The sequence below is a fragment of the Rattus norvegicus genome, chromosome 9 (assembly GCF_021556685.1).
Source record: "Rattus norvegicus strain SHRSP/BbbUtx chromosome 9, alternate assembly SHRSP_T2T, whole genome shotgun sequence".
NCBI lineage: Eukaryota > Metazoa > Chordata > Mammalia > Rodentia > Muridae > Rattus > Rattus norvegicus.
In genome coordinates this window covers 28463670-28477368 of record NC_141542.1, presented here as the reverse complement: position 1 = coordinate 28477368, position 13699 = coordinate 28463670, and positions in this window count along the sequence as shown.

Here is a 13699-nt window from a genome sequence, read left to right as displayed (position 1 = left end):
GGGTGAGCAAGGTCCAGCAACATCACAGCCCAGGAGTGTTGGCTGTTCGTCTCATTGCTGTGACAGCAGGCTGTGGAAGGGTTGACTGGGCGCACAGCCAGTCATGGAAGGAAGACCTGAGAGGGCAAGTGTGCCGCCCATGTCGTCCATTGGGAGGAACCGGCTCAGCTCGCAGCCTCCTTTTTGTCCTGTCTGGGACCCTAACCCTCAGTGCTGCCCACATTTAGGGTGGGTCTTCCTGTTTCAATTAAACCCAATCTAGAAAGCTGCTCACACACAGGCATCCCCAAAGCTTAGTCTCCTAGAGGATTTGAGGTTTGTCACAGTTGGCGATCACGGTTAACCAACCCAGGGCTAGGAGGTGGCTTGGCGGTTACACATCTGCCTCACGCAGAGAAGCCAGGTTTAGTCCCCAGCATCCATCTCTGTCAGCTCACACAGAACTGTAACTACAGCTCCAGGGGATCTGGAACCCTCTTTCCCCACCCCTGTGAGCACACATACACGTGACATAGACGACACATGCATGTGCAGGAATTAAAGCAAATCTTAAAAAATGGATTAGTCATCACAACTAGACAGAAATCCAGCATGTGTGTTCTCCATGGTCCCTTCCCCAGTCTGCTGTTCAGTCTGTTCAAGGCCTCTCTGCCAACAGAGCTGAGCCCTGAGACTTGGTGGCACCACCATGTGACCTCTTGCCATCGGTTTCTTCATCTGTCACACAGGAATAATGACAGTCCCTCCCGCCAGGAAGGATTGCAATAGCGAAATATGAAAATGCCCTCCCAACACAGGCCATGCAACTGGTTCACAGTTAAATGCTCAGTAAAATGGTTAATGACTAGCACTGCTAACATCTGCATCTGGTTCTTCCCAGCATGCCCTCCGAGCTCTTGTTTGAGCCATGGCCGAAAGCCACAACCCAGGCCTGACTTTCTACATGCAACCAGGTGTTGCCCTTTTCTAGACACTTCGATTCCACTGACACAGACCATCAGTGTTCACTTCACTGCTGGTTCCCAGAGCTCAGGCCTGGCCCAAGGCCATAGTGTCTTTTTCCATGAAACACATGGCATGCTCCTGGTCTTTAGCCCCCTTTGGCATGGGTGTTCTTGAATGGTCTGGGCATCCAGGGGTTATTCCCTCTCGGCTCTCTGAGTGTGCCCTGAGATTGTTGAGTGACACCAACTCTTGCTGTGGGCATGGAGGTGACCAAACACTAGTGATGGGACTCAGGTTTGGGAAAGGGCTGGGAAAAGAGTCTCCATGGGGTTGGGCTATGAGAGTTTGGCTCAATACCCCACTCCCATAACTTATTGCTGCCTGAAGCTTTATTCAGTGTTAGAGATAGGCAGGAACCCACCCTGGTCACTATGGCACCTTCTCTGTCTCTTGTCTTGCTCTTTGGGTAGACACCTCAATAGACCCCGTTTTCCCAGGATGAATGTTGCTGGCAGAACTGGCCGGGCTCTGGAGAGGACTTGGGAAGCCCCTGGGGATCAAGGACATCAGACGTGTCAGAGGTGAGCTGTTATCACTATGATCATTGGTTTTGAACAGTGCAGGGTGTGGCACTCCCGCTGGACCTGTGACCTAGGTGGCTGTGTCTTCCTCTGTCCCCTTCTTTAGCTCTGATCCCATTAATAGAGAGCTGTGACCCCTTGGGGGACTACAGGAAGACTCTCCCTGACACCCTGCACTTCTGCACCTCAGCATGTCCCATTGTCCCTTCTGGTAAGAGAGACCCAGAAAGAGCAAGGCAGTGAGAGATGAGTGCTAAAGACTCCTAGCTCCCTGGGGGTAGGAATGTAATCAAAGAAATCTCTGGTCTCCTCCTGCCTGTGTGCACCAGGCTAGGACAGACCGGCAGTGCTAGGAGCAGCTGAGGTGATGGCTGAAGGGTATGGGCCTGAAGAATGGGGGTGGGGAAGAGGTACCAGGTGTTCCTGGAGGTTCCTTGTCTCTCTTTGCCTAGGAACATATCAACAGATTGATACATGGGGGTGAGGCCTGGTTTACACAGTGGCCTTGATTTCCCGAGTAAACATTGGCCATCCAGGATACAAAATCTGGATTGTGTGGACTGAGCCCTAACAAAGCCTGGAACTCCTCAAAGCTTTTGTCTAAAGGACGGGATTATGGGACACGTGGTACAGACGTGTCTCTGATAGCTGTGGGACCTCAGGCATACCCCACTCTGAATCCACTTCTTCAAATGCTATGGGGAAACGATTGATTGGTACCCCGAGAGTTATATGAGTGAAGCAAAAGATGCACACAGGGGCTGGGGAGACGTCTGAGTAGGGTAAAAAATACTGGCTGTATAAACTGAGGACCTGAGTTCAGTCCCTAGCGATTACATAAATGTCCACGTGCAGCTGCACACTGTAACCCCAGTGCCTGGGAGGCAGAGACTGGAGGGTCCCTGGAGTTTGCGGCTGGCCAGTCATTTTGGTCACGTCAGTGAGCGCCAAGTTGGGTGAGAGACCCGGTCTCAGAAATTAACATGGACAATCAATCAATCAATCAATCAATAAGGAAGGAAGACACCAGACGCCACCTCCAAGGTCAATGAGAGCACACATGTGCATGTACTTACACACATGTACACACACACGCACACACACACACACACACACACGGGGAGGGGGCACATAAACTCCTCAGTGGTTACTTGACACACACAGTATGCGCTTGGCCTTGTTGTGGTTTTCACGGCAACAGACAGCTGATACAGGGTGGGCCATTCCTGAAGGAGGTGGACCCTGATCTTGTAGATTTGGGGAAGGACAGAAGGGTGTAGTCCTAACAATTGGCCTACTGGGAGGGGAGAGCCTGGAATGTTGAAAGTGAAGAAGCGGTGGGGGCAGGGCTGAGAAGAGAGCTTGGGGTGGAAGAGCAGAGTGGAGATGGCTTCCCTCTGCGGCTTGTAGGATACAGATCTAAGGACTGTGAATGGCTTGTGGGGGCCAGGCTGTGGGTGGTGAGGAGGCTTTCGGTTCAGCGCAAAGTGCTCGTCCATCCATGTATTTAACAAAGTATTTATTGAATATCTACCTGCTAGTGTGCCGGGCACGACGCCGGGGATCCAGCCATGATGGGACCATTGAAATCCCTCCCTATCAGCCCTGCATTCCACTGTCAACGATAGCCTCTGGGAGGTTAGATCGGAGCAGAGACACGAGTGACAAGACAAGGACTGAGGGTTATCTCTGGGAAGGAAGTTCCAAGTGGAGGGGATTTCAGGTGCAAAGGCCCTGGGGTAGGAGCCCATGAAAGAGCAAAAGAAGGGTCAGAAAAGACAAGAGAAGCTTTTGCAGGGTGAGGAAGGCTATGGTTGAAACGTGGCACATGGGCCTCGCCGGCCAGGGGTAGGTGGACTTGACCTGAGAGCAGTAGAATGCGTTTGGAGGGTCCTGAGCAGATGCTCTGAAATGTAGAGTGTAACAGAGTAGATCCTGCTCCTAGATGAACAATGCAGACGGGGTGGAAAGGAGACAGACGCTGGGAGTTGTTATAAACGAAATGTTTGTGTCCCTCGGCTCCCTATATTGACAACACCCTGTCCTCCATTGAGACAGCATTAGGAGAAAAAGCCTACCAGGGGTGATCACTCACTAGGGTGGAACCCTCTTGAATGAATGAGTTAGTGCCCTTTAAAGACTCAGTGCCGCTCACCATTCCTCTCACTCTCACTCTTCTTCCTCACTCTCACTCTTCCCTCCGCTCTCCATTTCCTCTCTCTCTCTCTCTCTCTCTCTCTCTCTCTCTCTCTCTCTCTCTCTCTTCCTCTCTTCCTCTCCTGGCTTGACATGATAAAAAAAAAAAAGACTCAGTGCCACTTACCTCATGTTGACAGGAAAAGATGGCAGTCTATGACCTGCAAGTAGTCCCCACAGGTGTCAGAGCTGCTGGCTCCCTGACCCCAGCCTCTGGAGTCGTTTATTATGCAAGCCCCCAGATTTAAGGTATGCTCTGGCGGTGCACCTAACAGGACACCAACATGCCTACCCATGGCTACGGGGAGGAGAAATCATAGAGGGCTTTGAGGCTTCGGGAAGAAGGGGTCACTTCCTGAAGTGGGGAAGGAATACAGGGTCAGACCCCAGCAAGGGGCCCAGAGGACAAACCCTTCACACTGTGACCCATCCCTGGAGCCAGGGACGGTAGAGCAGGTCATCTGGCCACTGGACGTTTTGGAGCTGAGCACGCCGTGCCCACCCCCATCCTGGAGGCAAGACGTGGTTCTGTGGGAACACATTGGCAACCTGTACCTTCAGTCTGATCTCTGCTCTCTGAGGGTGACCTGGGGAGCAAGCATCAGTAAGTCTTAGACTTTAGAAACTGGGGTTGCAGTGGGTGAGACCACAGTGATGTCTACAGCAGGCCTGAGGGAACACTCCCACAGAGGACCCTGAGAGATCCTCCTAGGTCATCCAGATCTCAACCTCAGCTACTCTAGAAAGGGTAGCTTTCTACCCTCAGAAATCTACTCAAGGGGAGCTTCAGACAGGGTTTATGGGGATCACCAGAGGCCTCTGGACCCTTCCTTGTGATACATGAAGACCCTCTGAGGCCTTCAATCCCTTGCCTGCTTCAGGCCTCAGTTTCCCACCTTGTACAGAGCTAGAGCCTCCATATCTAAGTCAGGTGACTCCCTGTTCTTGGCAAGTTCCCCAGTCAGGCTCTCCACTCTTCTCCTAGGAGCCCCATCATGTCCCAGAGGGCCACCACAGCCATGCCTGAGCTCAAAAAGAGCCAGGCACATCCAGGCAGAGCCAAGCAAGCCTGGTAAGGCCACTCAGCGGAGGCTTTTGGGGGTTGGGGGCAGTGGTAAGGGGGAAGCTGGGCCAGATCATCCCTGACTCATTATCAGTGTTTAGCTTGGGGCTCTGGGGTCAGGTCCGGATCCTGCTCCTTATCTGGGGCTGTGATTAAATTCTTTGGACTTTGATGTATCCGTGCTTGACACAGGGCTCTCACTTCCCTGCCACCCAATCTCTAAACTCAGCATTCCCTCACCTGAGGACATGTCGGAGGGGGGGGGGGTTGGGAGGGAGGGAGGAAGCTTGCTTAATCCAAACAACCCATCCTCATGCTTCCTCCCCTCACTGCCTCCTGCTGCTACCACCCACCCTGTAGGGCTTCCTGGGGGAACACAAACAAGGGAGTTTGGGTCGATGTAAACCGAGGTCCTTGAGATACCTAGATGGAGGGGATGAGACCACAGGCCCCCATGGCCACTGGGCCTTGCTCTCAGGTGCAGAAAAGGAAAAAGGCTGTGGAGACTGAGAGGTGAGAGCAGTGTAGACCAGCTATGCTGTGCTACTATGGGCCCAACTGTCCTCATCTCTGCCCTAGTCACTATATAACTGTTTTCCCTGATCTCACTCAGTTGTGGTAGTGGCCACTCAGTAAGGGCCTAAGGGAAGCAGGGGCTGCAGAAGCCTTAGCCGGCCTACTTGTCCTCTCCAGTAAGGACAAAGGGGGGGGGGGAGACACAGAGAGAGAGAGAGAGAGACAGAGAGAGAGAGACAGAGAGACACAGAGACACAGAGAGAGACAGAGACACAGAGAGAGACAGAGACACAGAGACAGAGACACAGAGAGAGACAGAGACACAGAGAAAGAGATAGAGATACAGAGAGAGACAGAGACACAGAGAGAGACAGAGACCATAGGGAGTCTGCCTCCTTTCTCCTAAGAAGGTGTGGCTAGGCAGAGGAGACATTCCTAGACACATCTCCAGTCCCTGGCCTGCCCCACCCACCGACCCAGTGCAGGAATACCCTCACCCAGACTAGTGCCCCAGGGAAGGCACCCTCTAAGAGCCCAAGAAGCAAGGCCATCTAGGAATGAGAGACAGGGCTGTTGCAGAGGAAGCCTCTCAGGAAGAACGGCAGGAGCAGGAGCGAGGCAGCTTGAGTGGATGCATGTGAGCCTGTATCTCTTCTGCATTGTACTCGGGCAAACCTCTGACTTGGAATAGCTCCTGCCAGCACAGGACATACGGAAGCCACCGTCTGACCCATTGTTGAAGTTTGGTCTGTTGCTATGCATTGTAATGTTAAATTCTGTCCGCTGGATGGTTTAGGATACCAGCTTTTGTTGTGCAAACCGAGTTCCTGAATCCAAAGTTATTTGAATAAAGATGCTGACAGCCTGTAACTAACTGGACAGGAGAGGTAGGCAGCTTCTGTTCCTGGGCTTGGGTTCTCAGACAGAAATCACAAAGGAAGAGGTGGAGAGCGGAGAAGATGCTGTGGGGTGGGTAACTCATGAAAGCCTGGCCAGGAGGACTGGCCAACTGGGGGTAAGAGCAGCCCAGATGGCAAGTTATAACTCAGGGTTATTGGTGCAGAAGTAGATACTAATAGCTTAGAGGGTGCATATCTGCCCAGCTCTAGCGCTTTAAAGGTTTATCATAAACGTAAAGGTTTTGTGTCTTTTATCTGGGAAGTAAATGGTCAAAGGTAGGGCGGAAACCCCCGACTGATACTAATACACCAACAGCCCATTCTTTCTAGTGCACTGGATTAGAAAGAGACCCTCTGGGCTGAAGAGTTGGCTCAGTGGTTAAAGGCTGTGCTGGTTGATCTTGCAAAGGCTGGGGTGGGGGAGGTGTGTGTGTGTGGGGGGGTGTTTGTTCCTGGCGTTCATGCTAGGCATCTCACAGCCACCTGAGACACCAGTGTCAGGGACGCAGACACCTTCTGTCTTTTGCAGACACCTTCTGTCTTTTGCAGGCACCTGCATACACATGACACATGTACCCATAAAATAAATAAATCGAATGAATCTTTAAAAATGTGTTTTTAATCTGAATAAATAAATAAATAAAAACTAAATAAACCCAGATGTAGTGGTGCATGCCTTTAATCCCAGCACTCAAGTTTCTGGCTTAGAATTTGATGCAGTCAATCAACGCAGAACCTGAGTTTTTAAATTTTATATATATATATATATATATTAAATTTTTTTCATATATGAGTATATCTGTATGTAAGCATGTTCAGGGAGGCAAAGGCAGGCAGATCTCTGAGATTGAGGCCAGCCTGGTCTACAGTGTGAGTTCCAGGATAGCCAGAGCTACGTAGAGAAACCCTGTCTTCAAAAAGAAAAACAACAACAAAAAAAGGTTTTTTAAAAAACAGAGACCCTCAGGCTGGGAATGTGGCTCAGGTGGTAGTGTTTGCGTAGCATGCAGGAAACGCTGGGTTCAAAACCCAGAACCCCAGAACCCCACAGGCCGGTGGCATATTTCTATAAAGCCAACTCTTGAGGAGCAGAAACACTAGGATCTCGAGGTAATCCTTAGCTACATGAAGAGTACAAGGCCAGCCTGAGCTACAAGAGAGATGGGAGGGAGGGAGGGGGAGAGAGAGAGACAGAGACAGAGAGACAGACAGACAGACAGACACCTCACCAGCAGGCTTTGCTTCATGACCCACGAACAGGAGAAGGCCCACAGCTTTGAAAGGCCCAGTGTCCTCTATAACTGGAGGGGGAAGATGGGCCCAGCTGAGAGGCTCTGAGATTAGATTTACCTCCCGCCCAGCCTTGCCCTGCTTGGCCACACAACACCATGACTACAATGTGCACTCCAGCCAGATCCCAGGTGTCAGTGTAAGAGCCAGTCTTTTCCCTGAGGAGGCTCTCTCATGCCTCCTGCCCAACAATGGACACTTCCAGACCGCACCCCTAAACCACACCTCCCCTTCCTGCTCGGGTCTTTCCCCAGCTCTGCAGGCCTGTTCCTGTTTTCTCTTCATTTCCTCAATACTGTCTACCCTCTGACCCTCAACTTCCCGAGGTTTACGGCGTAGCTCGGGACAGCCTTTCTCTCTAGTTTGGGTCAGACCCGGAGACGAGCAGAAATTGCTTGTAAGGCCCAGTTGCCCCTGTTTCTCTGAAGAGCCATTCAGGGGTAGAAGAAAGAGGTTGGCAGAGGGCAGGGGTGTCAAAGAAGAATTGGGAATGTTTTCCACCTGCTGTCCCTAGAGAAACTTGGAACACTGATCCTACAGGGTCCTTTTGAATCTGGCCTCGGAAGATTTGCTTATGGGTTCCCTGCCAGATGACACATGACAGACACACTGACATCCTATCCCCTGCCCTGCCCTGCCCTGCACCCTCTCCTTAAAGGCCTCCCCAACATCTGCCTTCTTTAGAACTTCCTGTCCAAGATGGCTCCTATGCTGGACTCCACTAGAGCATCTTCAATAGGTTGGCTCATCTAGGATGAGGATACATTTGGGTGTTGCCGAGTTTTACGTCAACTTGACACAATCTTAGAGTCATCAGAGAGGAGGGAACCTCAATTGAGAGAACCCCTCAATAAGATCTGGCTAAGGTATTTTCTTAATTACCGATGGGTGGGTGGGGCCATCCCTGGGCTGGTGGTCCTGAGTTCTATAAGGAAGCAGGCTGAGGAAGCCATGAGTAAGCAGCACCCCTCCATGATCTGCATCAGCTCCTGCCTCCAGGTTCCTACCTTGCTTGTTGAATCCCCATCCTGACTTCCTTTGATGATGAACAGTGATGCAGAAGTGTATGGCGAATAGACCCTTCCCTCCCTTTTCATCACAGCAATCGCTCCAATGGCAGAGAAAGGGGAAGCCGGGGAGATTTGGGGGTGACTGCTTGGGAGACAGGGTCTCAATGCGGCCTCGAACTCGCCATGGAGCTGAGGATGGGCCCGAGTGCAGAGATCATAAGCGTATTTTATGATATCCCACTTGCAAGGACTGGTCACCTCTACCTGCAGCCAGAGAGAGCGAATTCTCACACCTGCCTCCCTGCTGTTCACTGTTTTCCCTCTCTGCGTCTGTGGCCAGAGCCTGCCCACCTCTGCTGTCAACACTAGTGACGTCAACTTCCCCCGCTGCTGGACCCTAAGGCTTCCTCCTGCTCTCCCATACTCCCTACCTGGAATGGAGAAAGCCAGGCGAACCAACGGTGGTGGGGGATGAGCGCTCTCCACCCAGAGCCTGTGGTGCGGGGCGTGGGAAGGGTATTAAGGGTCATTTTATCTGTTTTTCCAACAGAAAAAGCCACTACTGCTTCCCTCCTACCTTTTCCTCTTCCTTCCCCTCTCTCCCCTCTTTCCCCTCCTCCTCTCTTACCAACCCAGTACCTCTCCTCTCTCCTCACCCCGCCCCCCCCACCTGGCATCTCTTTTCCTCCCCTCTCTTCTTTCCCCGACTTTCCAAACTTCTCTTTGTGGCTTCGCTGGCCTGGAACTAGTGATCCTCCTGCACCGACGGCATTAGCGGTGTGCGGGGTGAGGGGTGCGGGGTGCGGGGTGCGGGGTGCGGTGTGTGGGGAGCGGGGTGCGGGGTGCCGGGTGCCGGGTGCCGGGTGCAGGATGCAGGGTGAACTTAGCAGGAGCCAGAGGGTCAGCACACCGTGCTACGATGTGCGTACCTCTCTCACAGCTGTCCAGCAGAACTCAGCAGAGGGTCGCACTGTTGACCGTTGACGAAACCCTGAAGCTCAGAGAGCGTCAGAGAATTGCTTCATGTTACATGCCAGCCACCCACACACACACAGCTGGGCAAGGATCCAAAGCTAAAATTGTTGTTGTTGTTGTTGTTGTTGTTGTTGTTATTATTATTATTATTATTATTATTATTATTATTATTCTCTTTCTGCTTCTCATTGTTATTTGTTTTTCTTCTCTTTTATAAAGATTTATTTATTTTATGTATACCAGTACACTGTCACTGTCCTCAGACACACCAGAAGAGGGCATCGGATCCCAAGATGGTTGTGAGCCACCATGTGGTTGCTGGGAATTGAACTCATGACCTCTGGAAGAGCAGTCAGTGCTCTTAACCTCTGAGCCATCTCTCCAGCCCTTGTTTGTTTTTTGAGACAGGGTTTCTCTTGTAACAGCCCTGGCTGTCCTGGACTCACTCTGTAGACCAGGCTGGCCTGAACTCACAGAGATCCTCCTGCCTCCATCTCTCCATCACTGGGATTAAACGTTTGTGTATGCGTAGGGGATGCTGTGCATGTGAATGCCAGTGCCTGAGGAGGTCACAGGCAATGATTTCCTGGAACTGAAGTTACACACGGTTCTGTACCTTCTAGGCAATTGCAGTGTGTGCTTTTAACCACTCTGCCATCTCCCCAGCCTTATCACCACCACCACCACCACCACCACCATCATTAATTGAGACAGGTCTCTATGTAGTCCAGGTTGGCCTGTAACTCATTGTGTGGCAGTCCAGGCTTGCCTTGAACTTAAGATTATTCTCCTGTCTCATATTCTCAAGTGTGGAAATGCTCAGCACTCCCCCCTCTGCCCCCCTCTCAGTAGGGTCTCATTTGGCCTAGGCTGACCTTGAACTGAGGACCTGTTCTGGGCCTACATTAAATTGGAAGGTGAGAACTGACTCCCCAAGTTGTTTTCTCATCTTGACCTATGTGCTGTGCACACAGAGAGATGGATGATAGATAGATAGATAGATAATGTGCACACAGAGAGATGGATGATAGATAGATAGATAGATAGATAGATGATAGGTAGATAGATAGATAACTGATAGATGATAGATAACTGATATAGATGGATAGATAGATAACTGATATAGATGGATGGATAGATAACTGATAGATGAGAGATAACTGATATAGATGGATAGATAGATAACTGATAGATGAGAGATAACTGATATAGATGGGTGGATGAATTAGATAGATAGATAGATAGATAGATAGATAGATAGATAGATAATAAAATATTACAAAAACTGCATTTGGAATTAACAAGTGGTTGAGTGCGGAGGCCAGGTGGGCAGGCCACTCATGGCCACTCAGTTGACAATTCTGATTTTCAAATACTACCTCCTGATTACTGTCTGTACTGCCCAGATCTCAGGGTTGGGGGAGAGGGAATGCTGGTTCCCTCCCAGCTTCTAGACTCCACAGGGCACTATCTTTAGAGGATCAGGAGCTAGAGAAGAAGCTGAGGGGCTGATGGGTCTGCAGTCCATGTGGATATAACATGACCCTCAGCCACATCTCCCTAGGTATTTGGCTGGGCCAGACGGGATGGATGTTTCTGGAACTGTTCCTCCTCCTAGGACTGGCTTAGGAGCAGACACAGAAGTCCAATACTTGCAAGCTCCAGAGTCCCCAACTTTGACTCTCGGTGGCCTGGGTGACTGGCCTAATGATCAGCTAGCTCCTTAGGAGTAAGGAGCTCGGGGCCTTGTTCCTCCCTGAAGTCCTCGTATCTGTTATGTGCGTGTACCACAATGTGTGATAGTAGACCATGGCTGTTCAAAGGGGAGAGAGTCCAGATTACATCACCGGAAGCCTCTGCCTCTACCTTATGAGTGACATCATCTGCAGCAGACCTGAGAGCAGAGACCCCCCACTACTTGGAGTTCTGTAAAGATACACATCCCTTCTGCTTCCCCCTTTCCCTCCCCTCCCCTCCCCTCCTGTCCCCTCCCTTTCCTTCCCCTCCCCCTCCTCTCTTCTCTGCCGTATTCATTACCCAGAGACTGCTGAGCAAGTCTCTACTACTTGAAACCTTATTCTCTTAACTCCAGGACTTATTTTTTGTGTTTGAAATTGAACCTACAGCCTCATTCATGCTTGCTCTGCCACCAAACCATAATCATCTTGGCTACCCACCCCTAACTCCTTCCTTTCTTCCTTTCTTTCTTCCTCCTCCTCCTCTTTTTCTTCTTCTTCTTCTTCTTCTTCTTCTTCTTCTTCTTCTTCTTCTTCTTCTGCTTCTGCTTCTGCTTCTGCTTCTGCTTCTGCTTCTGCTTCTGCTTCTTCTTCTTCTTCTTTTTCTTCCTCCTCCTCCCCTCTTCCTCCTCCTCCCCTCTTCCTCCTCTCTCTTTCTCTTCCTTCTCCTCTCTCCTCTTCCTCCTCCTTCTTTTTATTCCTCCTCCTCCCCCTCTTCCTCCTCTCTCCTTCTCTTCCACCTCCTCCTCTTCCTCTCTCTCTCTCTTCCTCCTCCTCCTCCTCCTCCTCCTCCTCCTCCTCCTCCTTCTACTATCTTGAGACAAGATCTAACTAAGTCACTTAAGCTGGCCTTGAATTCACTCTGGGACTCTTGTTTTCTGAGACAGGGTCTCCTGCGGTCTAGGCTGGCCTCGAACTCTCTATGTAGCTGAGGATGGCCTTGCATTTCTTTTTTTTTTTTTAAGATTTATTTATTTATTATATATAAGCCAGAAGAGGGGATCAGATCTCATTACAGATGGTTGTGAGCCACCATGTGGTTGCTGGGATTTGAACTCAGGACTTTTGGAAGAGCAGACAGTGCTCTTAACCACTGAGCCATCTCTCCAGCCCAGCCTTGCATTTCTGACTCTCCTACCTCCACCTACTTCCCTGTACTGGGATGACAGGCACGAAGTGCTGTATGTACTTAGTTCTGGGGATCCAATCTGGGGCTCTGTTCATGCTCAGCCCTCTGCCAACGGAGCCACATGCCCAGCTGCCTTTGAAGTCCCTGTGCAGGCCACCAAGGCCATGACTTGGTGATTCTTTTGCCCCAGACCTTTACCACTAATGCCTTGCTTAAAATCTTTCTGCCTTCTCAACCTCTGTAATTGTGGCTTCACTGAACTATGTGGCTACACTGCAGAGTTTTCTCATCTAATTTTATATGGGGCTCAGACAGCAAGTGGCTGGTCGGGGCCGAAGAACAGATAGACGGTAGATAGTGGTTTCCAGAGGAGAACATAATGGTAAGGCACGCAGCACGTCCTTTCGTATGCTCAAAGAGAAGCCAATGAGAGTGGATGCAGGGCCTGTGGGGGGTCACCCCAGAAATGTGGACATTTACGACAGTCTTGGCCTCAAAACACCCCTGCCCCACCCAGGGCCTTATTTCCTGAGGACTTAGAACTGAGTGTTCCTGTCTACTCTCTTGAAGGTGTAACCAGGATCTAGTAAGTTCCTATCAGCTGGCCACAGTGGGTGGGTCCAGGAGTAGGTGTCTGATCCAATAGAATCTTCCTAGGAATTGTGATCTCATTTTTTTCTCTAGAAACGAAAATCCTAGCTGCTGCTTGTCCGTGATAGAGAGATGGCAGTTGAAGCCAGGCCGAGCGGCACGTGCCCATAATCTCAGCATCTAGGAGGCTAAGGCAGAAGGAGCATGAATTCAAGGCCAGCCTGGGCTACACAGCAAGACCTTGTCTGAGATACAGATAGAGATTGGGGGAGGAAGCACATGAAGAGGAAGGAGCTACAAAACCTGAATGAGAAACAAAGAAAGCCACGGGAAGGGTGTTTAATCCCCGGCTCTACTTTGATCCCTGGTCCCATCCCTCCTCTCCTTCTGCCGCTGGTCAGCTCCGTGTGGGGCTGAGCTTCCCCATCTACCCAGAGTGCCTCTCTCCAGCAGGGCAATCATCCGTGAGCAATCGTAGTTAATCAATAGACCAGAGGACAAAAACAATCTGTCTTCCTACGTATCTGTTGGTACAGAGATCTCTTTGCAGATTTTTTTTTTTTTTTTTTTTGGTTCTTTTTTTTCGGAGCTGGGGACCGAACCCAGGGCCTTGCGCTTCCTAGGCAAGCGTTCTACCACTGAGCTAAATCCCCAGCCCCCCTCTTTGCAGATGTTTAAGATAGGAACAGATAAAGCTGATTCCTCTGTAGGCATCACCGAGAGGCAGGTGACAAAACAGAGGCAAAGTGCTCTGTGGTCTGCACCTTC